This window comes from Dermacentor variabilis, chromosome 7, assembly GCF_050947875.1.
Source record: "Dermacentor variabilis isolate Ectoservices chromosome 7, ASM5094787v1, whole genome shotgun sequence".
Classification (NCBI taxonomy): Eukaryota; Metazoa; Arthropoda; class Arachnida; order Ixodida; family Ixodidae; genus Dermacentor; species Dermacentor variabilis.
Window position 1 is genome coordinate 102167197 of NC_134574.1, and position 25135 is coordinate 102192331.

General features: G+C 50.4%; 1 protein-coding gene across 3 annotated transcripts in view; it reads left to right on the plus strand.

Annotated features, from left to right (window-relative positions):
• Positions 1–25135, plus strand: part of Lpin (phosphatidate phosphatase LPIN) — a 145216-nt gene that overhangs the window by 58722 nt on the left and 61359 nt on the right. The gene's annotated exons all lie outside the window — the stretch shown is intronic.

A 25135-nucleotide genomic window follows, 5' to 3' on the forward strand; every position in this document is an offset into this window, starting at 1 on the left:
ACACATCGCAATTTAACGAATTGTAGTGACGGTGAGTTTGCAAGACGTATCCTCTGGAAATTAATTTCTAGGAGGACACCAGTTTCGAAGTAAATGGAACAACAGTGCATTTTTACGGCGAGTTTCGTGGGGCATGTCTCCTAACTGGTGTCATTCTGCAAATCCATTCCAAGTGGTACGCCTGGCAAACGCAAACTCACCTGCTACAATTGGTAAATTGCAATGTGTGCCGTAAAGTAATTAATTACGGAGTTAATTCGTGAATCGTTGTTAATTAGTTGAATATGTGTTTCGATTTCTCTTGCTTACACATTGTCCGCCTCTCTGAATAATCCGCCTCAAGGACTAGCATTCTGTTAAATTCAACAGGTGTTTTTTTTTTTTTAAATCCATAATACATAAAAAAAATGATGACCCTGTGGGAGCTAAATGGTAAGCCTGCAAGTGAGTTTCGCCCTTTTGAGCTCGAGGTCACGGGTTCGATTCCGGCGATGGCGTCCGCAATCTGACGGAAGAAAGCAAAATAACTTTCGTGTACTTAGGTTTAGACGCACGTTAACGAAGCCCAGGCGGTCTAAATATATTCGGATTCCCCCCCCCCCCCCCCCCCCCCACTACGGCGTGCCTCATAATAAGACGGTGGTTTTGGTACGTGATATTTCATGATTTAACTAATTTAATTTTTTTTAACTGCTGTAGTGACTTGAGGCACAAGTTTACCCCCCTCCCATATCCGCCGATTCCGACGCACCGTGTGCGTCGACAATTTGTTTCCTTTTGTATCTATATGCATACGTGCCCTTGCAGCGACATCATTATGTCATGCTGCACTTGTTACGTTCGTGTGGATGCATAAACTGCGTATATATATACACTCCTTTCGCGCAAGTGATGACTCTTTTCGGTTGCCCCCCTCAAGCAACATCGATTGTCCCATAGGAGTTACCTTTTGCATCGTTAATACTTTCTTCATTGTATCCTGCGTTTTGTACGTAGCCTTTCCTCATCGATTTAATCGCCCTGCGCTCTCTGTATCTAGTCTGTGTAGCCACTCCCTTTTCGCGTTGTACGTGTCCGTCGCTGTACTGCAGCCGCACTTGTCCTTGCGTGACAGTCGTTTCGACCGCACGTATATACGTAGCGACCGCCGATCAATTTGCTCCGACGGAAACGTTATGCGCGATGTCGTATTCGGGGAACCGCGCGCGCAGCCGTCGTGTTCTTCCATGACGTCGACTGAGAGCGGACGGCCGTTTAGGGAATCGGGTTTGGCTAATGGGGGGGGGGGGGGGAGGGGGGCAGCTGCGTTCGTCGATTTCCTCGTGGGCAGCTCGGAGACAACAGATAGGAAAGCGAGGAATTACGCATTCGTGTATGTACGCGATGTCGGCGTGACATCGGCATATTGTAGCGAAGTGACGCAGCCGTGAGATATCAGACGCATCAACTCACCAGGGAGACGGAAGATGAATGGGGATGAGCTCTGGCAGGGGAAGTCCAAATCCGCAGGTACGACGACGAGAGTAGCATTTGAACTAGATTTATTCTCTTGGTATTTACCTTAAGTTTAAACTGTACAAAATATATACAAGCAAAACGATGTCATACCCGTCGTCGTCGGCCTGCCTGACCGGCCTGGTCTCCCCTGGTGAAGATGCGCCGTCTGCTGCTGTCTACTTGCTCACACTAAATCTACCCCAAACTTCCTTAAATAAGTTTCCCCAGCATCCAAGAGACACTTTTCTCCACCAATGGGCTACTTCGTTACTCCGACCAATCAGGCAAGCCGACATCATCCAATAAGCGGCAGAGTTCAAGGGGTCAAGAAATGGTCGCGTCAACACTCCGTACACAAAAGCACTCTGGCCATAACTAATTGGCCTTTGACAGCCGAGCGTGAGAAGACGACGCGACATGTGCAGGTGTGACGTCAGGTGCGGCGGGGGCGGCGGCCGCGCGGCAGCACTGTCCGCGGCGCCGTCGAGGTCATTTGTGTACAAAGGTTTGCCCCGCGTCAAGGACCCCACAAAATTCCCCGAAAGACAGCAAAGAAGGCCGCGTTACATTGTCTTCGCGACACCTCCCCCCTACGGAAAAGAGTGTCCCACTCGTTACAAATCATTACTACAAAATAAAACATGGCTCAAGAAGTTAAACGCGCACATTAGGGATTCATATAAAGAACTGAAGTATCCGTAAGGAAGATTTAGCATCACGTAAAACAAAAAAAAAACAAGTTTTGACAAAATGGAAACAAAATGCACAAGACAAGAAACAAAGTTCATTCGCGCGCGCTACACAATAAAATTAACAATGAAGGTTATACGCTTGCGTTGTGATACACATCAGTGTCCGTGTCGTAAGCAGTGATAGTTCTCGGATCGGCCTCGTTGTGGAATGTCTTCCAGTCGGAGTAAAGTTCAGTCCCATCATCCGAGTCTTCTACGACGCGCGCTCTTTCACAAGTCTCTGTCTTGTACACACAATCACTACGCGAACCGCACTCGCGCACACCACCATTCAAATCGCACTCGCGCACAGCACCACTTGCATCACACACTTCCTCTCGATGTCCGTCAACAGACTCGTCGTCCGCGTCGTCATTATCCGAGCACTGTCTGACGTGGCACGGTTTTAAGCGCGCAATATTAACAACGTCGCGTTTTTTGCCAGTTCTATCCACTACCTCCCAGTTGTTCTCGCCGATTCGCCTAACAAGACGGAAAGGCCCGTGGTACCGGTGGAGGAGTTTTGTTGTCTTTCCCCGAGCTCTGAAGGGAGTCCACAAATACACCAAGTCCCCCGCATGGTAGACTGCACTACGTCGTTTAGCGTCGTAACTACGTTTGTTCTTTACTTGCTGACGCCTCTCCCGTTCGGTCACTAGCTCGCGAGCACGCTGCAGCCGGAGGGCCACTTTCCTGGCGTCCAGTGTGCAGTCGAAACCGCGTTCCGCGCCTAGCGCTACATCTATAGGAAGTGTGGGCTCATGTCCGTGAAGAAGAAAGAATGGGGTGAACCCGGTGGTCTCGTGGGTAGAAGAATTGTATGCAAAGAGCACGTACGGAAGAAATTCGTCCCAGTCGCGATGGTGCGAAGAAACGTACATGCTGAGCATATCGGCCAACGTGCGGTTGAAGCGCTCGCACAAGCCGTTCGCTTGAGGATGGTACGCTGTAGTAGTGGCATGCTCGCTACCTATAAGTCGGAAAATTTCTTCAGTCAGGTTGGCGACAAAATGCTGCCCTCGATCTGTTATCACTTTTTCTGGTGCCCCATGGCGTAAGACAATTTGCTCGACGAAGGCTTTAGCAGCTTCTGCAGCAGTGGCCGCTGTACACGCGACAGCCTCGACCCATTTCGTGTGGTAGTCAGTAACCACGAGGATGTAGCGGTTTCCTGCTTTGCTTTTAGTGAAAGGGCCAAGAAAATCCATGCCCACTTGTTGGAAAGGGCGACCTGCAGGTGGGATCGGCTGGAGAAAACCGGTCGGCTTTCCGGGTGGTAGCTTTCTCGTCTGACAGTCAGGGCAGGAGAGGACATACTTGGTGACGTGGCAAAACATCTTTGGCCAGAAATAGCGGCTGCGAATTTTCTCCCATGTGCGCTTGACACCGAGGTGGCCTGCCGTGATGTCGTCATGGCAGTGCCTCAGAACCTCCGATCTCAAACACTTGGGGACAACGAGTGCTGCGCGATCTTCCTGAAAGCCTTTCGCTCTTCTGTACAATACACCGTCGACCAGCCGAAAGCTCCGTGCCGTTCTTTTCGTTTTTCTGACAACGGGCGCACTCGGCTGCTCTAGGTGCTGTATGATTTCTTGCATCCAGGAATCCTCTCTCTGCCTTTCCCCGATGTCCACATGATCCAGCGCGAGCAACGGTAATGGGTTTTCTTCGCTTGCTGGTGCGGGATCATGAGGAATTCGGGAAAGCGTGTCCGCATTTCCATTCTTCAGGCCAGGGCGATGTCGCAACGTTATGTCGAACTCCTGAAGCAACAGAGACCATCTCATAAGGCGACCATTCGGATTTCTCACTTTCATTAGCCAGGCCAGGCTAGCTTGGTCGGTCACGACTGTGAACTTAGACCCAAAAATGTACGGACGAAACTGTCCGCAGGCGTACACGACAGCGAGACATTCTTTCTCAGTGGTGCTGTAGTTCATCTCAGCCTTATTAAGGTGTCGGCTAGCATAGGCAATGACTCTCTCTTGGGATCCGATTTTCTGAACTAGTACGGCACCAATTCCATAATCACAGGCATCAGTGTGCACCTCTATCGGCTTCCCCGGCTCAAACTGACGCAAAACGGGCGCCGTGATCAGCTTCTCCTTGAGGGATCGCATAGCCGCTTCGCAAGCCGCATCCCAGACGAAAGGGACATCCTTTCTAGTGAGGTTAGTGAGTGGCCGAGAAATACGAGAGAAATCCTTGATAAATCGCCGATAGTAGTTGCAGATTCCGAGAAAGCTCTGTACACCTTTCTTGTTTTTTGGTGGGGAAAACTTTTCAATCGCGACCACTTTGTCTGGGTCCGGTCGGATGTTCTCGCCAGTGAGAATGTGACCAAGGTACTTAATCTCCTGTCGCGCAAAGCTGCACTTTTCCGGCTTCAGCCGCAAGTTCGCCGCGTCCAAGGCCGAGAATACGCTTTTCAAATCTTGCAAATGAGCGGTCATGTCCTTAGAGAAAATTACAATGTCGTCCAAGTAAGCCAAGCATACCTTCCAAAGCAGACCACTGAGTACTTTGTTAATCATTCTCTGAAACGTGGCCGGGGCGTTACACAGACCAAAGGGAACAACATTGAACTCATACAAGCCGGGCCCACAGGCAAACGCGGTCTTCGGCTTATCTTCCTCCTTGATTTTCACTTGCCAATAGCCCGATGTAAGATCAAGTGTTGTGAAGTATTTTGAGCCCTGTAGCACGTCGAGAATGTCATCGATTCGCGGCAGTGGATGTACATCTTTCTTCGTAACTTCATTCACCCTTCGAAAGTCGACACAAAAACGCCATGACCCGTTCGGCTTTTTTACGAGGACGACAGGTGATGACCAGGGACTGCGAGATTCCCTTATTATCCCATCGCGCAGCATTTCCTCTACTTGCTTCTCAATCAGGTTCCTTTCAAAAGGGGAGTGACGGTAGGGATGCTGATGAATTGGTCGAGAATCGCCTGTGTCGATAACGTGTTCTGCCATAGACGTCTGCTGAATGGGGTTGTTATCGCCAGTGAATAGGTGGCGGAAGTTGTCAATGAGCGAAAGCAACTCAGCCCTTTCACCTGGACGTAAGTGGTCTCCAGTCTCCACGTCAAAATCCCGAGAGTCTTGGGTGTCTTCGGGGGCGATGACTGCCATTTGTGCATTGTGGATAGAAGTAGCCCATCCAAGCTTTGTTCCGCTGAGCAAATTTACTGGCGACATGGTGGGATTAGCGATACGAATCACACCTGTCCCATGCACGACCTTGGTCACGGTACGAGCAACGTGAAGTCCGCTTTTGAGCGTGCTGTTCGGTTCGATGAGATGGACTCCGTCCCTTGCGACATTTACTTGGACAGCGATTTCAGTGCGAGGTTCAATGCGAATATGCTCGTGGCACCGCGCACTGAGTGCATCATTGTGTGCCAGGGTGCTCGAATTTACATGCAACCGAAAAGTTTCACCGTTGAGTTGGAGCTCACTCTTGGAGAAATCTATTAAAAGACGCACTGCTCGACAAAACGGGAGACCACCTAATAGCTCGTAGGGACAGTCCTTCACAATCAAAAACTTCTCGCGAACAGTTGTGGAGTCGAAATCAAGAGTTATTTCAGTTTCACCTTGGGGGGAGAGCAAGCTTCCGCCGATTCCTCTGATGAAGACATCTTTTCTTGATTTTGATGAAGCACATATTTTTTCAGCGAAATGCGACGAGATGACATTTACCGAGGAGCCAGTATCAATTACGAGTTTTGTGTCGGTACCATTTGCTCGTATCGGTACTGTTAAAAGCTGACTATCTGACATAGTGCATACGGGACGGCCGGACTGGCTCCCTAGGCCCGGCCGTTCTCGTTTCCCGAAGGGTTGGGTTGCCCACCCTGATTATTATTGGGCCCTCTCTGTTGGTTTCTGTCATCTCGAAACCGCGTCCAGCATTGGTGCGCGACGTGACCGATGCGACGGCATAGCTGGCATCGTGGACGCCCGTCGTCGGCACGGGAATTTCTTGCCGGCCAAGGCACCGGAGGACGGCGTACGTCTTCTTCAATAGCCTTCAGGCGGTCCGATAATGTGGCTATAGAGTCCGCGATCGCCCTTAAGTCCCTATCGCGGTCGGTGGCCTCTCGCGGGCGAAGATGTTCTGCCGCAGCGCAGGTAGCGAGACATGCCGGAGGCGGCTGCATTGTTACCCCGGCGGGGGTCACTCCCGCGAAGGGTGCCGCGGCGAGTGGGTACCACGACTGCTGGCCGGCAGGGAGGTGGGTGCCAATCGCTTCTGGTTGGTATGCACGTGTCATCAAAGCCGCCTGATTAATCCGCTGCAGAATTTGCAGGAAAGTTGAGCAATTGTCCGGATTAGCCATGATTATCTTCTCCTGCACGTCTGGACGCAGGCCGCGCATGAGGTGCCGTAGCCGTTCCTCTTCTGTCATAGAGGGATTAATTTTGGCGCACAGCTGCACAATGTCATAGTAGTATTGCTCGGGGGACTCTGATGGCAGCTGCGTTCGGTTTTGGAGCCGCAAATATGCGATCTCAACTGAGTGACGACTTGTGAAGGACGTTTTTAAGAGCGTCGCCCACTCTTCCCATGTATTAGGGGCACCCGTTAGAATTTGCGTGGTGTGCCACTTTTTCGCATTGCCATCTAATGCCAAATATAAAAATTTTGCTTTCGTCCCTTCATCCCAGTTGTTGAGGGAGGCTACGTGTTCGTAGCAAAGCAGCCACTCGGTTATTGACTCTTCCGGTGTGCCTCTAAAGACTGGCGGTCCGACGAAAGGTTTAGCTTGAGGGGTCGACATGGTAGCGAGAACAGTAGGGGGTTCGGTTATATTCGAGCTGTTAGAGCTAGGTTCTTGGGGTTTGTTGCCACGGCCCATGATATTAGTGCGTGGCCTTCGGTACCCCGCACCTCCACCACTTTGTAGCGAAGTGACGCAGCCGTGAGATATCAGACGCATCAACTCACCAGGGAGACGGAAGATGAATGGGGATGAGCTCTGGCAGGGGAAGTCCAAATCCGCAGGTACGACGACGAGAGTAGCATTTGAACTAGATTTATTCTCTTGGTATTTACCTTAAGTTTAAACTGTACAAAATATATACAAGCAAAACGATGTCATACCCGTCGTCGTCGGCCTGCCTGACCGGCCTGGTCTCCCCTGGTGAAGATGCGCCGTCTGCTGCTGTCTACTTGCTCACACTAAATCTACCCCAAACTTCCTTAAATAAGTTTCCCCAGCATCCAAGAGACACTTTTCTCCACCAATGGGCTACTTCGTTACTCCGACCAATCAGGCAAGCCGACATCATCCAATAAGCGGCAGAGTTCAAGGGGTCAAGAAATGGTCGCGTCAACACTCCGTACACAAAAGCACTCTGGCCATAACTAATTGGCCTTTGACAGCCGAGCGTGAGAAGACGACGCGACATGTGCAGGTGTGACGTCAGGTGCGGCGGGGGCGGCGGCCGCGCGGCAGCACTGTCCGCGGCGCCGTCGAGGTCATTTGTGTACAAAGGTTTGCCCCGCGTCAAGGACCCCACAAAATTCCCCGAAAGACAGCAAAGAAGGCCGCGTTACATTGTCTTCGCGACAATATATTGAGAGGATGGTCACGTCTCTCTCTCTCTCTCTCTCGCTTCGTTCACATAATTTGACGTTTAGTTATGCGCTTGTTGACAATTTGCCGATATCCGTATGTGACTGTATACACTATTAATCGCGTTACGCATAATTTTCGTTATGTAAGTGGAACGTTCTTTTTTTTTCCTTTTTTTGCAAATATGAAATTCTGAGGCTTTGTTTCGCGCGTTCCGAAACCGCGATCTCATTGTGGCGCATGCCGTGTAGCTGGGCTCGAACCCGCCACCTCGATGCTAAGCAGCGCAACGGCAACTAAGCTGCCATAGCGGGTGCTCTTCTTTTTTTTTATTATTTTACGTTTAGTTGGCGGTGGGGGAGGGGGGGGGCGTTTACCTGTGTGCAAGGAGATGCAGGATCCCTCTCTTATCGAAACTTAAGTGGCAAATAACATTGGCAAGGAGCTCGGAAGCAAGAGCCGACGCTGAAGTGTGTACATTTCGTTCCACGTGTAGGTTTCGCTTATAGTTAAACGTAACAGTATTGCAGGGTATGCGTGCCACTTAGTGAAGTAGATCTGTACGGAACAAGAAGTAAGTGCGTCAATAGTAAGTAAGCAGGAATAATGAGCGTGGGAACCAGAGGCTCGACCTTCCTTCCTCTCTCTCTCTCTCTAATATATATATATATATATATATATATATATATATATATATATATATATAATGTGTGTGTGTGTGTGTGTGTGTGTGTGTGTGTGTGTGTGTGTGTGTGTGTGTGTGTGTGTGTGTGTGTGTGTGTGATATAAAGCAATCGCACAAAGCCAACAGATAATGAGGCCATGGGAAAATAAAACCGTTCTGTTTAGTTAAAGCGCAAAAGTAATAAGGAAGCGGGAAATGAACGGGCGGACGCAGATACAACGTTCTGCATCTTCCGCATCGCGCTTGAGGAAGCGCATAATTAATGCGGAAGATGTGAGGGCCCGCCGCAATAAACAGAGCCCAGATGTCCAGTGCACACGCAACGCGTTTGTCCCGCGCTTATAACTTGTGCCAAAATATGCAAATATGCAAAATATGCCAAGAATATGCGAGTGCCACCCCTGGGCAAAACCAAGCGCAGAATCAAAACTGATGTGGCGCGCTTTTTTTTGTGTGTGCGTGTGTTTTGCGATTTTTCTTTCACGCTTGACAAAAAAAGCTTTTATGTAGCAAGCAACGGAAAGTTAGATCGCGGAATTTTTTTTTTTTCACTGTGGTCTACGCTTTTCTCGTTGACATTTCTTGCTCTGAATATGTTCAGAAGTTGATTAATGGATAATAACTAAATATGTAGTTTGACGAATTGCAAAATAAGAAGAAATAGTCGGAGTTGCTCAAAGCGACTACAAACAACGTTACCTTGGTTCCGTCTAGCCACGTGGCATTTGCATATTTTTAAATTTTTTTTTTTTGGCACAAGTGCACCTGGGACACATGATGTACAGGTATGGCGTCGCGTTGCCGAGCTCGAGCTTGCGGGTTCGACTCGTGGCAGCGGAAGCTGCATTTTGATGGGGCCGACGATATGCGAGAACGCTCGTGTATACTTATAGATTCAGGGGGCACGTTGAAAATCCCCAGGCGGTGAAAATTATCCGGAATACCTCCCCCCCACCCCCTTCCCCTTCATACCCGCTGTATGCGCCGTAATCAGATCGTGATCTTCGCACATAGTAAAAGCCCCGAATTTAATTATTAAAATTTAATGAACATGTGGGTGCCTTTTCAGCTCCCTTATATCCGCAGCGAATTGTCTCTCTTTCGTTCAAATTCATTTTTTTAAACCTTATTGTTTCTACATTTCAATTGAAAGTAACATTTAATTTCCCCCATATATGCTGACTCAGTCATTGTGCTGACTCAGTCGTTATCTGTTCGCTTAGTGCGCTTGTTACGAGCGTGCATAGTACTACTGTACGATGTGTGACGTGTGGGCGATAGCGTCGTTCATGCCTTATTATTGTTTTTGTTGTTGTTTTATTTGTTCGTTTCGGTCCCACCTGATGGTCACGGACTTGTAGGCACGCGATAGGACGTATACGATAACGTAGAACTCGCAGTTCGGCACGTTCTCAGTAAGCTCGACTACTCGATCCGGATTACCACATACAGATCTCGTTCGGCGATTGTCCGCGGCCACGTCGACATCCAGTCGAGTATCTGAGCAGCCCCGAGCTAAGGAAAGTGCGCGTAGTACATCCACGTCCTAGAACGTTCTTTTCTTTAGTAAGCGCGCGTAGATGTTTTTCCTGTCTTTTCTTTTTTAACTAAACGCAGACGCCAAAGCTTCCGGTTTTTCCCTACAAAAATAGAACTGCCAAGAGAGGCAATGGTGTGATGCCTCGGAGTAGTGCGGCGAAGCGGAAGCACGCGGATCTTCAGCGGTTTTATTCCGCAGATGTATAGTCGTCGTAAATGTACGCATCAATTTCGCCGTACATATTACCGAGGGAAAATTAATGTCCGGGCCCAGGGCTTGATAAGCATTATTTTTTATTAAGAAACGTAGAAAGGGGGCGTCTCGTCTATGTTGTGGCAACTCGAAAAGACGCTCTTTATTATTATTATTATTATTATTATTATTATTATTATTATTATTATTATTATTATTATCGACATAGTATGCTGACGGCACACGTGACCGGGTGATTCTTGGGATCGCAGGCTCACTGCTCTTGAGGCGCGTGCAAATCGATCTACATATATGGTGAGCGCACAGTGCCCCCCGCCCCCCTGCAGTGTGCCCTCGTTATACATCCGAAAGCGTGCGCCGCCCGCGTGCGTGGTCTCGATAGACCGGTCGTGCTTTTTTGGCGTCCGACGTTTTGGACACGTGACCCAGACCTGTAGCCCACATACGATGAAACCCGGCCGTCTCACTCGCGAGCCGAACGTTGTTGCGGGAAGAGAGAGCCGGTTGGTCCCTTTAAGCTTTATTTTTGTTTATTTTTTCCCTCTTCGCTAATGACAAGCAAACGAACGAGCGAGCGCCTCCCCTCACCCCCCCCCCCCCCCGTCTGCTGCTGTTTATCGGTGTGAAAGTATAGTTTACATAGGGGGTCGACTGCGTCCGTGTAGATAAATATAGCTCCGCGGAGCAGAACGAGCCTAGCCGCATGCGTTACAGAAGTCCAACGCGAGACGCGTTTTCAGCGTGGCTGCATACGTTGTATACACAGGGTGTCCCAGATAACTTTAGCCAGCGTTTAAAAAAATATGCCAATGCCACATAGCTGGGTAGAGCCAAGGTAATGATGTTTTTCGTGGCTTCTTCTTCAGCCTGGTTACGCCCACTGCAGGGCAAAGGCCTCTCCCATACTTCTCCAACTACGCCGGTCATGTACTAATTCTGGCCATTTTGTCCCTGCAAACTTCTTAATCGCACCCGCCCACCTAACTTTCTGCCGCCCCCTGCTGCGCTTTCCCTTCTCTTGGAAGCCAGTCCGTAATCCTTAATGACCATCGGTTATCTTTCCTCCTCATTACATGTCCTGCCCATTTCTTTTTCTTGATTTCAACTAAGATGTCATTAACTCTCGTTTGTTCCCTCACCCAATCTGTCTTTTCGTGGCTTAGAGATACTCAGATTATTATTATTTTTTCATTCCGCCTAATTAGGTAGTTGGTCTGAATTAATTGATGAACTTCTCAAATATTCTGAGAGAAAGTGTCAATGAGATTTTTGTAGCAAATCCCGAGAAATTACACAGAAGTTTTTTTATTACCAAGCGTGAATGAAGCCCGCGAATACACGCAAAGTTCCTCGAGCCGCTAATATGGCGCGGAAATTTTGCGTGCAGTCGCGGGCTTCTTTCACGCTCGGAAAAACACTTTTATGTAGCCACGTACACAGCAAACTGAGAAAACTCTATCGGGGGATTGTCATGTCGCCGTACAATTTCCTCATTGGCACTTTTCATCTTGTTATAATATTTGAGAAGTTGATGAATTGTGGCTAATTATGTAGTTTGGCGGAATGAAAAGAAAATGATCTGGGTATCTCTAAGCCACGGCAAACAACATTACCTTAGTTCTGCCCAGCTACGTGGCATTCGCATACTTTTTTTAAACGCTGGCTAAAGTTAGCTGGGACATCCTGTATAGTTGCCAAATGCGCATGCTCGTCGGTGCGCGCTGAACCTTCTCCACCGCGTCCTGAGAAGAGAGAGAGAGAGAAAGCTGTTTGTTAAAAGAACGCGCAACTATAGCGTGCACATAACCACTATATAGCTTTGCTATATTAAATTACGCTTCTGCACTATACGCTCTTGCCGTGAGAGGAAGGCCCGTAAGCAAGAAAAGGCGCCACAACCAAAGGCGAGTGGCGTATACCTAGAAGTTACTGTACCAGTTCGCAGTGACGTCATGCGTTATCACAGCGTATGCGCGCGCGCGTGTGTATGTATGCGTGTGTGTGTGTGTGTGTATGTGAACCAGGAGAAAGGAAACGGAGGAGCTCGGTGTTTGTTAATCACGTCCACACACACACACACACACACACACACACACACACACACACACACACACACACACACACACACACACACACACACACACACACACACACACACACACACACACAACACACACACACTGTGTGTGTGTGTTTGTTTTGCGAGTGTTCGTTTATCTTAAACAAAATGTATGTATCTAGTCAGACGATGTTTCGTCGAACCCGTCTTTTGACCACATAACCTGAACATAGTTCTTTCTCTCTCTTTCTCTCTCTACTAAGCCAGTGTCGTCTAGTTAATTATTCATCGGTGCAATTCTCAATCAATCAAACCTTGCACGCCAGATGAATCGAACATATCGTAATTTCCGCGGAGCGAATATTGCCAGTCTAACCGATCGAGGGTTTAGAGGTTCTCTCCGGTTGCTCTGCAGCGTCCGCGTTTTTACTTGGATCGCGCGATGCAGAACGGACGAACAGAAATACCCGTCCTGTATTGCGTCTCGGCGAGCTCGCACGCCTTCTGCGTACGAAATGTTCGTTCCTTTATGCGCGCCTTGTAAGCGTGCGTTGATCTCGCGCTAGCGCGTGTGCGCAAACGACGGGGGAAGCCCCCCCGCCCGGCCTTCTGCGTCACTTCGCCCTTTCTCCGCGGCCGTAACGACAGCAGCAGCAGCAGCAGCCTTTGTTTTCGTGCCGCGACGACCTTCTTCCTCCTCCGCTTCTCACCTCGTGCTTCCTCCTTGCTTCCTGCTCGCCCGTGGGCTGCTGACCGCGATCACGCGCTGTTTCCTCACCACGCCGCCGATGCTGAGAGAGAGAGAGAGAGAGAGAGAGAGAGAGAGAGAGAGGCCTTCGCTAGCCTTGCCTTTGAGGCTAACGTCGCCACCGCCGCAGCTGCTTCCGTGTGTCCCCCCTCCCTGAACCGCGCGTCACTTGTCGGCGTTGTCGGCTTGCTGGAACGGCCAAGTGCGTTACATCGGAGTGAGCCGTCCAGTATAATAGGCGCGATTGTTGGCGTATGTCATCTTGGAAGATACTGCGTAGACTATACACAAGTGCAAACAAGATCGAGAGCACGAATGCCGTGCCTCGCGAGTGTTTCGTGTGCCCTTCTGGTTTTTTCGTCTTGTTTTCGCTATACTCGCTATACAGTATGTGCCCGCGTACGGCAGGCATATTACCAAGTCCCGGCCGGCACCTTACCACTGTCGTTGAAAAGAAACATGTGCAATCGTTGCATATTCTACCGGTGCTAACGTATGGGGCACTTTGCGAAACTGAGAGAGCAAGGGATAATAGCCGATATGATAATTACATTAGGAGGAAAAAAGAAAAAGAAAGATGGAGCTGCGCAGGCCGTGTAATGCGTGGGGCCTGCAGATAACCGGCGGACCGTTAGAGTTGCGGAATGGGTGCTGTTTGGATCGCACCGCTGGTACGATCTGTTGGGAACTCGGCGCTGACGCCCGTGGTTGTACCTGGGTCGCAAGCCCCAAGGGTAGCGTTGGCCTGGGGTACAACTGGAAGCATCCGAAGGTCCCGGCAAAGCATGAGTCGACTGGTAACAACAAAACAACTTGTTTATTTTAACATTGCAAAGAGTTGGCGGTCAGGTTGACCGAAGTAGAGAGACGGGAGAGCACTTTACTCAACAGAAGAAATCGGAGCCCTCCTTTTGGCGTCCGGGGGCAGCTGTTTTTATACTCTCGCAGTTGAGGGCAAGAAGGAACCCCTCAATAGACGAGCACGTGAATGTACAATGGGCTAATGGTGACGCACACTGTCGTAGCGCTGCCGTAGCACAATGTCGTAGCACAATGTCGTAGCACAATGTCGTAGCACACTGTCGTAGCGCTGCCGGTCGGGCACAATGACTGTAATGAGAGGATGATCCCTGCTTTCGCATCGCCTGGTTCGGGCACAATGACTGGAAGGAGAGGGTGATCCTTTGCGGTCGCATCGCCGCAGTCGCGCCTGGAAACACCTGGCGGGGAGCGTTGCGGCGACGACGATCGGGCCAAAATGTCTGCCGCCCCGCCGCAGTCGCGCCGGCAAAACCACGTGTCGCAGGCGAAACGCAACAGACCGCCCCGCCGGGGGAAGGAGATCCCGATGGACAGGGGACTGCATCCGCTGTCCGGAGGGATGTCGCTCGATGATGCTCATAACCGAAGTCGGGCGTCCCTCGACGTTTCTTGAGCGCAGCGCACAGAGAAGGCCTCGTTCTCTCGTTCAGGTTCGCACGGGACACTGCAAAGTGACTTCGGGAGAGTTCACATTTTTGTTCTCGTTCCCGGCAAGCGTTAGAACTACGCTGAAACTCAACCGCTCAGTCAGCAAGCACGGCACAACCCTCACTAAGCCCTGCCAGGCTCTTTCCCCTTTTTATACCACTGCCTAGTTCCTTACAGTAGTCTAGCATCACTCAGAACGCGTCCACAAATTGAAAAATTGCACTAGAAAGCATATCATCACTTTGAAACACTAAACAAAAGCAATATGTTAAAAAAAATCCTGCCTCAGGAAGAAAAACATCAGTAACAAACAATTTTGAGGCTGATTCCTACGTTAGGGGCTTCGACTTAAGCCATCGGCGTTACCGTTGAGACTCCCCTTTTTGTAACGCACCTCAAAGGATTATTGTTGTAAAGCGAGGCTCCAGCGCAGGAGGCGGCCATTTTTGGGAGAGATGGTCTGCAGCCATTGGAGAGGGCAGTGATCCGTCTCAATGATAAACCTCGAGCCGGCTAGATAGCATGACAATTTCTGAACGGCCCACACGAGACACGCACACTCTTTCTCGGTGGCGCTATACGCCTGCTCACGACTGGTCAGCTTACGACTAGCATACAGGACGGGGTGTTCTACTTCTCCATTTTCCCGTTGGCACAGTACAACGCCCATGCCTCGCTCACTAGCATCGCACTGAACAACGAACCCTGTTGTATAGTCTGGCGATCGTAGCACAGGCTGGTTTGTTAGGGCACTCTTTAGGGCGCTAAAAGCTCTTTCCTTTGTCTCGTCCCAGACGACTGTTTGAGGCTCTGTCTTTCTTAGAGCATCCGTCAGGGGAGCCGCGATATCAGAGTACCTAGGGATGTACCTCTGATAGTAGCCGGCGACACCCAAGAACGACCGAATATCGGTCTTTGTGCGCGGTTGCGGAAAGTCTCGCACAGCGGCCACTTTTATTTCAGAGGGGCGGCGACGACCCTGACCAATCACGTGACCGAGGTAGACAACCTCGGCCTGTGCTAACTGGCACTTAGGAGCCTTTACTGTCAAGCCCGCTTCGCGCAGGCGGGTTAGCACTGCCCGCAAGTGTGCCATATGCTCAGACCAGGATGCGGAGAATATCGCTACGTCGTCTAGATACGGTAAAGCGAATTCTTGCTGTCCCCGCAACACTTTATCCATGAGGCTTGAAAAACAGTATGGCGCGTTCTTCAAACCAAAACTCAACACTTTAGGACGGAATGTTCCCATTGGTGAAATGAACGCCGCATACCTACTAGCCTCTTCTGTAAGTGGAACCTGCCAATAACCCCTGACAAGATCTAGGGTGGAAATAAACTGAGCGCTACTAACTTTCTCAAGGCGCTCCTCGATGTTAGGGATCGGATAAATTTGATCCTTAGTGATGGAATTAAGCCTGCGGTAGTCGACGCAAGGACGAGGTTCCTTGCCCGGTACCTCAACTAAAATCAAAGGGGAGGTATAATCACTCTCACCTGCCTCAATAACACCGAGCTGTAGCATTTTCTTTACCTCAGCCTCCATAATATCGCTCTGGCGGGGTGACACCCGATACGCCTTGGATCGTACTGGCTCTGGGGAGGTAAGTTCTATATCATGAGTAAGTACAGAAGTCCTACCAGGCCTCTCAGAGAACAGACCTTGAAACTCTTGTAATAGCTGGTGTAGTTCGGTTTTCTGCTCGGGCGACAGCGGTGCTTTACTGATAAGGTCACTAATGACTTGACCGGTGTCTTCCCTGTTCGTCACTGAGCCTAGTCCCGGAAGCTCGACCGGAAGCTCTTCAGGAACGTTTACCATCATGCACACCACTGCTTCCCTTTGTCTATAAGGTTTGAGCAGATTACAGTGGTAAACTTGCTGTGCTTTCCGCTTTCCTGGCAGACTTACCACGTAGTTAACGTCCGACAGTTTCTGAACAATTCGTGCTGGGCCCTCCCACTGCACGTCTAGTTTGTTGTTTAGCGAGGTGCGCAATATCATGACCTCATCGCCCACCTCAAAACGACGGGCCCTGGCTGTCCGATCATAATAAACCTTGGCCCTCTGCTGGGCCTTTGTCATTGCTTCACCTGACAACTCCTGTGCCCTTCTTAAGCGTTCGAGGAGCTTAAGTACGTACTCCACCACGACTGGGTCGTCGCCCCTGCCTTCCCATGATTCTCGAAGCATGCGAAGCGGAGATCGAAGCGAGCGACCGTACACCAGTTCAGCTGGCGAAAACCCCGTAGCTGCATGCGGCGCGGTCCTTAATGCAAACATCACCCCAGGCAGACACAGCTCCCAGTCAGTTTGATGTTCAAAACACAAGGCTCTCAACACGCGCTTCATGACGGAGTGGAGCTTCTCAACGGAATTCGACTGTGGGTGGTACACTGAGCTGTGTAGCAGCTTTACCCCACACCTTTCGAGAAAAGTTGTCGTCAAAGCGCTAGTAAACACTGTGCCCTGATCTGATTGGATTTCCGCAGGAAAACCAACTCGCGCAAATATGGACAGTAGTGCATTGACTATCTCAACTGAGCTGAGTTCTTTAAGCGGCACTGCTTCAGGGAACTTTGTCGCTGGGCAGATCACAGTCAAAATGTGTCTGTACCCCGTGGCTGTTACCGGCAGAGGTCCCACTGTATCAATAACGAGCCGTCTAAAAGGCTCCGTAATGATAGGTACCAATTTCAACGGCGCCCTCGATTTGTCCCCTGGTTTGCCCACCCGCTGACAGGTGTCACATGACCTCACGAAGTGGTCTGCGTCCCGAAAACACCCTGGCCAATAGTACTCTTGCAAGAGACGGTCCTTAGTTTTCTTAACTCCTAGGTGTCCGGACCACGAACCCCCGTGTGACAAGCGCAACAGATCCTGACGATAGCATTGAGGCACGATCAGCTGATCGAACTCCACTCCTCGGCGGTCTAGATACTTCCGGTACAGGACTCCACCTCTTTCCACAAAACGCGCAGTTTTCCTGGCGATACCTTCCTTGACATTGCAGCGCACGTTTTCCAGGCTGCCATCCTTTTTTTGCTCGGCTATCAAAGCCGACCGGCTGACTTTTAGCAACCTATCAAGTCCGTCTGACGTAGGCGCGATGAGCAAATCAGTAGATAGCTCTTCTAACTTTCCCGCATCGGGATTTTCCTCTCCGGTATCTGGTGCCTTTAACGTTACAGACTCAAGTTTATTCAGTTCGGGCGTGCTCTGAATATCAGCTTGCTGCGCCTCTGACCCTTTTTCGTTGTTTGATAACGTCGGCCCCGCAACTACCGCCTTTGCAGCGAGCTCCCGAACCTTCGACCTGGTTAAGGCCTGAACACTAGCTTCACCAAACAAAAGCCCCTTCTCGCGCAGGAGGTGATCGGACCTGTTTGAAAATAGGTACGGGTACTGGGGTGGCAGCATAGATGACACTGCCGCCTCTGTCTCAAGCGCTCCGAAAGGTCCTTCAATAAGCACCTTTGCTACTGGCAGACACACGCTATGAGCTTCCACGGCTTGCTTGATCCATGCGCACTCGCCCGTGAACATATGGGGTTCTACGTAAGACGGGTGAACTACATCCATCGTAGCTGCGGAATCGCGAAGCACTCGGCACTCTTTCCCGTTCACGAGGAGGTCTCGCATGTAAGGCTCGAGAAGCTTCATGTTCTCGTCAGTGCTGCCTATTGAAAAAAACACAACTTTTGGTGTTGTTTCCGGACACTGCGCCGAAAAGTGACCCGGCTTCTGGCACGTATAACAAACGCGCGCTCGCCTCATCTGGAACCGCTTTCTGCGTTTGGCTGCCGCCGTCTCTTTACGTTTGGTCGGACTGCTTTCACTCGCATCCTCCCTACGCGTGTCCCTCTTTAATCTCATGGGTGTGAACTTCGGCCTCTCAAACTTCAAGCCAAATTCACCCTTTTGACCGTCCTTAGCTCCGCGAGCCCGACGCGTCACAAACTCCTCGGCTAGCTCAGCGGCTTTAGCCACCGTACAAACGTCTGGCCTATCCAAGACCCAGTATCGCACGTTCTCCGGTAACCGACTATAAAACTGTTCTAGCCCGAAGCACTGCAGAACTTTATCGTGGTCACCAAACGCTTTCTCTTCTTTGAGCCACTCCTGCATGTTCGACATAAGCCTATACGCAAACTCTGTATATGACTCACTTTTGCCTTTCTCATTTTCCCGAAACTTCCGACGGAACGCCTCCGCAGACAGCCGGTACTTTTTTAGAAGACTCGATTTCACTGTGTCGAAATCCTCTGCCTCCTCTCTATCCAAGCGAGCGACTACGTCGGCCGCCTCGCCGGGTAACAAAGTGAGCAAGCGCTGTGGCCACGTTTCCCGAGAGAACCCCTGCTTCTCGCACGTTCGCTCAAAGTTAACCAGGAACAAACCAATGTCCTCTCCAAGCTTAAACGGCCGCATCAGGTCAGTCATTTTGAACAATACTCGTTCTCCTGCACCGTGTGCCTGACTTCCATTACGAGCGCGTTCCATCTCTACCTCGAGACGCTTCATTTCCAAAGCGTGTTCGCGCTCTTCTTTTTTCTCTTGTTGCTCTCGCTCTTTCTGTTCTTTACGTTCACGCTCTTCTTTTTCTTTCTGTTCTTTAAGTTCGCGCTCCTGTCTCTCTTTTTGGTCTTTAAGTTCGCGCTCCTGTCTTTTTGACCTCTCCTCAATAGTCTCAAGGCATTCCGACAGCTCGTCATCCTCAGCCTCTAACTCAAGAATAGCCTTTAGCAGTTCTGGTTTTCTGAGTTTGTCCGAGACATCCAGACCCAACTCTCTTGCAAGCTCCAACAATTTCGGTTTGCGCAACGACTTCAAATCCATGGCTGCTCTGAATGCTGCTTTCTCTACTGCCTATTATTGTCTTGCCGCAAACTAACCCGGCAGCAACGACAACCACAATTACCAGCTCTGTTTCTGACACTAACAAAAGCCTGGCAAAGCTCAGAAGAAGAAAGTCCCGCACTCACCAAACCTCGCAGGCAGGAATTCCGCGCAGTCGTTCCGCTGCAGGCAACCAGTCGTCACACAGGGCTCGTTGCACTGCTCCCGGATCGTCGTTGAGCTGCTCAGCATACAGTCAACTGCATCTCTTCGCTGCTGGCCTCCGTTGTCGCGATCTCACCGCTGGCAGACAGTTGTTTGAAGTCGGAGGCGATCTCACCGCTGGCAACCAGATGTTTGGGATCGCACCGCTGGTACGATCTGTTGGGAACTCGGCGCTGACGCCCGTGGTTGTACCTGGGTCGCAAGCCCCAAGGGTAGCGTTGGCCTGGCGGCCTGGGGTACAACTGGAAGCATCCGAAGGTCCCGGCAAAGCATGAGTCGACTGGTAACAACAAAACAACTTGTTTATTTTAACATTGCAAAGAGTTGGCGGTCAGGTTGACCGAAGTAGAGAGACGGGAGAGCACTTTACTCAACAGAAGAAATCGGAGCCCTCCTTTTGGCGTCCGGGGGCAGCTGTTTTTATACTCTCGCAGTTGAGGGCAAGAAGGAACCCCTCAATAGACGAGCACGTGAATGTACAATGGGCTAATGGTGACGCACACTGTCGTAGCGCTGCCGTAGCACAATGTCGTAGCACAATGTCGTAGCACAATGTCGTAGCACACGGTCGTAGCGCTGCCGGTCGGGCACAATGACTGTAATGAGAGGATGATCCCTGCTTTCGCATCGCCTGGTTCGGGCACAATGACTGGAAGGAGAGGGTGATCCTTTGCGGTCGCATCGCCGCAGTCGCGCCTGGAAACACCTGGCGGGGAGCGTTGCGGCGACGACGATCGGGCCAAAATGTCTGCCGCCCCGCCGCAGTCGCGCCGGCAAAACCACGTGTCGCAGGCGAAACGCAACAGTGCCAAGGGAATGCGGAGGCGCAGTCGAGGACGGCAGAAAAAGCTGGGGTGGGGAAATTATAGGAAATTCGCAGGCGCAAGTTGGAATCAGCTATAGCGCGAGACAGCCGGGGTAAAGGGAGGCCGCCGAGAGAGACCATCGTCATGCAGTGAACATAAAAAAAAATAGGCTGCAGTTGCTGCTGTTGCTGATGATTATGTGTTCCAAGACTACCGTTGATTTCACTAGGAGAGCAGTGGTACGACGCACACCTCATCCGGGTAGTGTAACGCGTGGCTCTTAAAGAAAACGGTGTCTGTGGCGACTGTTGCAACGTGCTGTGACCCGTTGTATGCGCGGTCAGACTGCATAGTTGGGGTCACGACTGTAGTCGCAAGCGCCGGATCGCACGTGACTTCCTGCTTCTTACTTCTTATGGGCACGTTGCGTCGGAGAGAAGGCGGTAGGCGACGTTTCCGTTTGTCGCCCAAGCGTCGCCGACACCTTTGCGACATCTTTGGGACGCACAGTAAATGGGACTCCGCTCGAAACCACAACGAGGCGCGCTTCGTGGAAGCTAGCTTTCCTGTGTAAGCTAAAGCTCGCGAATGTTCGCGCTTCTGATTCCGATCACAAGCATGCATCCAATCAATTGCAGAAGCACGCGCGCTTCGACATTTTCCCATCTCAGGCAGTTTTCTTGTCCACACTCTAAAACACTGCTGGCCAACAGCGTCGCCCGCGAACTTACAGACCAGGCCGCTTTTACATATGGCTTTGATTCTGCTGGATTGGAGAACCTACAGGGAGATACGCTCATGACATACAATGAAATTACAAAACATCACTACATGGGAAGGACAGAGTTTGCACCTACTCATTATAGGCTAAACAGAGCACAAGCAGTTACACTTAGGCATTTACAAACGCAGTCCTATTATTCACGTGCACAAATGAAGGAATGCGTGACATTGCAGACATGAATATTATATGTAAAGCATGCAAAAAGGAGATATGCATGCTTGAACATATATATGCTCTGGAAGTGTGGGTCGCCTGGCCCTGGCATTTCCCGGAATCGGTTTTCAGCAATCATTAAATCCGACGATCGTATCCCTCAAATCCTGGCTGTCCAGCACGCCCGTGATGTATAGGGCTATAGGAGGCTTGACCTCCCGGTCCCAACGTGGGACTAGCCAGGCGGGTGGCAACACCTTGTACAGGACCTGAATAAAGTTTTTTTCCTCTTCCTCCCCTCCTCCTCCTTCTCCTCCTCTTGCTTTATACACTCTCTTAATTGCTTGCATTTTCTTTCTCGCTCATAACTTTCCTGTGGAGAATGCTGTGTCACGTTGATAACGCGCATGCCGTTCGTGACTTGGAAGTACCGGGCTCTCAGCGTTAGAGAAAGGAAATGCGGGCAAGACAGATGACGATTATTGTTGTGGGGCAAATGTACACCCCAGAGGGTGCAACTGTTTTTAGAGTGTAGCGATAAGTGATCGGAGATACCACGGCGAGTGTGCGTCGCTCTAATCTTTCTTCTACGTCTCTCTGGGCTATGCGTGGCGCTGCCGTCGAAATTGGAAAGCTGATAAGTGCAAGGCGCCTATCAGTCTAAAATAATTTACACCCATATTCACCTTTAAAGGGGTAAAATGGTACAAGGGTGTAAGTTGGACATATTTACATCATATTCACCCGTAATGGTGTAGAACAGGTGTAAGTTATATATTGATTTTGAAGGGCGTACATTATTTTACGCTCTTTATAAAGTTGCACCCTTTGGGGCTTACCCACAACAATAACCGTCATCTGTATTGCCCGCATTTCCTTCCCTTAACGCTGCGAGCCCGGTACTTCCAAGTCACGAACGGTATGCGCGTTAACAGCATCACAGCGCATTCTCGACATTGAAGTAGCGAGCGCCGAGTTTTCAAGAAAGGAGACGCAAGCAAGGTTGATGACGATTATCGTTGTGCGGCAAGGTACGATCCAAAGGGGGTAAATTTGTTTGAGAGTTTACTACTACCTCAACTGCTAGAAGATAGAGTGCGGCGACACGGGGTGGTGTGTAGTTCCTAAATCTGATGTATAAGCCCATGCAGCCTCTTGGGCGTGCAGGACGCTCATGTGGCTGCAGCCCCGTGGCGTGCTCTCTCCTTGGCGTATAATCCCCGTAAATCCGTAATACCTCTCGCCACGCTATGGAGACGGCCGGTAGAGACGTCGCGGCTTCTGTGCTGCCGAGGCGCCGGCTTAGCAAGGATAAGCAGCCCTTTAATCCGATCGGCTTATCGCGTGAGCAGCGCAGCGGGCGTCCGTGTGGCGTCGATCCGTGACGTCACGCACGAGACGTCTGTCATGGACGGATTGCTTCTTCGGATAATACGAATCGAAGCGTATAGTACTTGTCAGTGATGCAGGCAAAAAAAAAAAAAAGAAAGGCACTCAAATAAGTTACTTAGAAAGCGCCTGCTTCCTTTACTAGCCCCCGCTCCCGCCTCGCGACTTCCTCTGACTTAGCACAGCAGGCATTGTGGGTAGTTACATTAATTGTCTGTACAACAACACGTGGTAATGTGCGTTCTAAACAAGCAAACCAAAGGGCCGCAAGACTTGTAGCTTATGTAGAGCACATTCAAGCTATATATACCACGCATAAGTGACGTCCCGGATGCTCCATGCTGTAGTACCCGAAGATGGCGGCCACGCGGTGACGTCTGTGCACCATCACCACATCATTTTGCTTTATTTTTATTTTGCCAGGAACCGTGCTTTCTACAAACGCCGGATTATCATTGTTATCGATTTGTCGTTGGGCGCAGGATGCGACTTTCGCGCTGTCGTGCTGTCACATTTTTAGTTTTGCGCATCTTCTGGACTTGCTGCAGCCCCAAGATGGCTGCCACGATGACGTCAGTGCAAACTGTCCATATAGGCGTAAAGGTCGGGAATGAGTATGTGGTGCAACCTTCCCTCGCCGTTTGTCTCTTGTTTGCTTCCTCGTGTCTCTCCCTATATGACTGTAGGCATGTGAACTCCGTTTTTGCTGTCTCATTCAAGTCCGCTCTAGATTTTGCGAACCTGTGACGCTACTTATTTTACAACGTATTTGTTTCTGTTTTTAACATTACGTAAAACAGAGTAGCCGTCACAATTGCAGGTGACTATGAATGTTTCTTTTATTCATTTCAATTAGAAATCCAAATAAAACTTTACGCGGAGACATGCAAGAGAAACAAGGATACCGGTACAGCGGTGCTCTTGTTAAACAGTTATGATGCGTCCATGTGAAACATTATACGCCGGGCGTACCAGTCGACACGTGCGCCAGCTAGCCCAGCAAAATACCGCGGCAATGCATAACTTAGGTTCTGAAAATAACTTTGAAATTGCCGCTGATTCTTGGCGGTTCTCCTTTCTTTTTCCTTTTCTTTTTCTTTCCTTTCTTTCTTACGGTTGGCAAGGAAAAAAGCAGTTTGTCTTTCGGAAGCAACGTGTTCCGGAGGGAACGCGGTAGTCCGAGACGACCATTCGTGACGCAAGCAGCGAGGAGGGAAAGTACAGTGCTCTGCTATCACCTTCTTTCTGAAAGGCTTCACTCGTTCCTCGCCCGCTCTCACCTCCCGGGAGGGAAGCTCGCGCTTGCGAGACCTACGTGGTGGGGAGATGCGCGCGCGTGATTCGACGGCCGCAGCTGCCAAGCTAGCCAGGCAAGCTGTGACGTTGCCGCATGCCTGCGGAGTTTCGTCAGGCGAGCGTGACGTCACGACGACCGCAACCGGGTGGTGCGGCGGCCGAGCGGGGACATTTCGTCTGGTTGTTCGGAGAGAACCGCTTTCCCGCTTGTTGCGGGGGGAGGAAGCCGCCTACACGAAGACTTTTCTGTCTCCGCCTCGTCTCCGATTTTCTTTCTTCCCCCCTTCTCTACCTTCCTCCTGTCTCTCTCTCTCTCTGTGTGTGTGTGTTAGTAAGTCGTGTGGCGATAGCGCTTGTTTTTTATCTCTTTCTTTTTCTGTGTTTATTGTCATTTTTTAATGGCACGTGCTGTTACTGAGCTGTTGCAACTTACCCGCGCTTGCAGGCAGGGCTGTCCTTTATCGGCGTTCGGAAGTCACGAGGTTTTTTGATTGCGTTATTTCTCATTTCTCTCTCTCCCCCTCTCACATTCCACTAGCCGTTCACGACACGTGGTCATCACGCGTTCCAGTGCGCGGGAGACGGTGCGGATCGGAAGGTTTTCAGTGCCGCCTTAATGGTACCTGTTGCTTGTGTCTCTAGCGGCTTCACGGGCGATGATGACTGTGATGAAACCACGAGTGACGCGATCGGCAACATTCGACCGTGATTTCGGCACCTGGCATATACGGCGGAGAAAGAATCGCCCTCAGCACGCGTCGTCAGGACATAGGGGGGAAGGGGGGTGGGGGATGAGGGGGTCTCGTAGGCGTGGTGAAATTTCGCGTGACCGCGCGGACCGCGTGCTCAGCCGATTAGCCAACCAGATGTGCGCTGTATTGCACGGCATGTGGAGCCAGCAGACATGTGACAACGGCTATAGGAAAACGTGGGGTAATTTAACGGTTCATCTTAGTTGAAATTTAGGAATGATAAGAAGGGAAGTGTGTGCCGACAAAAAGACAACTTGTCGTACAGATGGGTGCCGAACCCACATCTCCCTTTATTGCGTTTCTCTCTCTCTCTCTCTCGTTGAAGGTAAGACATGAACTATGTCTGACACTGGTCACTGC